The sequence below is a fragment of the Frankliniella occidentalis genome, unplaced genomic scaffold (genome assembly GCF_000697945.3).
Source record: "Frankliniella occidentalis isolate FOCC.00 unplaced genomic scaffold, Focc_3.1 Scaffold14, whole genome shotgun sequence".
NCBI classification, from domain to species: domain Eukaryota; kingdom Metazoa; phylum Arthropoda; class Insecta; order Thysanoptera; family Thripidae; genus Frankliniella; species Frankliniella occidentalis.
The window spans coordinates 2,391,500-2,392,661 of NW_026267144.1; positions in this window are offsets into that span (position 1 = coordinate 2,391,500).

Genomic DNA, 1,162 nt, shown 5'->3' on the forward strand with positions numbered 1-1,162 from the left:
CCCCCCCCGAAAAAAATAATAATTGAAGTTTGGCCCACTTCATGACTGATGTCTCATCAATGTATTTCATCAATCAACGATAAGAATTGGCCATTCTAGTGCTACACAATCCACTCTTATTATTATGATTCCACGAGTATCGCTCCTATCTCTCTCAATGAGAGCATGGCCCCCCCGGGGGGACCGCGGCTTTAGCGACCGCAGCACGGCGCGATCTATAGAGGCATTATAGCCTCGGCGATCTGGGCGAAAGTCCTTCTCTTTTCCCGTTCCTGTTTTAGAGCCCCTTCACCTTGGCCCAGTGCGCCCCGGCTCGCCCCGGCTGGGCCCGGTTCGGCCCCCCGTGCTGCTGCTGGCGAGCGCGGTGGCCGGTCGATCTCACGCCTCGTTTGGCCGTGTGGAGTCACACTCGCGCCGATATCTTTGGCCGCGAGCAGGGCAGCAGGGGCTTAATTTCATTGGTGCCCGAGTCATCAGTCAACACGTCAACGTGCGCTCGACGGCGGGCGCCGGCCCGGGGCCCGCGCGCGGACCGCGCAAAATCGATGACGCGCGCGCCTGAATTGTAGGCAAGCGCACGGTGCACGCCCAGCGTAAGAGCCCCACTCAGACGTCAGCCCTGTCATTTTCTGGTCGAAGTCGACTTGGCCGTCTACGCGGTGCTGGTGCACGAGGGAAAGGGCTGAGAACGGACAGTTGGTTAGGTTTACGGAAAGAGGGAAGGGGGAAGGGGGGGTCTCCCTTAACCAACGCTTGACGCCACATAAAGTACAGTGGTCGTCGGCGTTTACTCGTCCCTTAAGCTGAGATTTGCAGAGACCGTTGTTGACGATTTTAAAAGTTCAGTGCGTAATTTCGTGCAGATGAGAGACTCCCATCACTAAACAACCAGGGTTCTAGAGGTCTCGGTGTAGTGACTATTTCATCTCTAGACTGAATTGGATGCTACATATTTTAAAGTGAGGGCGAAGAGATGTGGCGACGGCGACGTTTCTCTCCTCGTCGAGTGGAGGTGGGGGAAGGGCTGGGATGGGCAGGGCACCAAGCCACCACCACAAGCACACCCCGGCCGGCGAACCAACGGGGCGAACCATGCTCAGCGCCCGGCGTGGGCGGGAACGCCTGGCACGAGCCGCGGGGCTCATTAGAGAACATCCGCCCC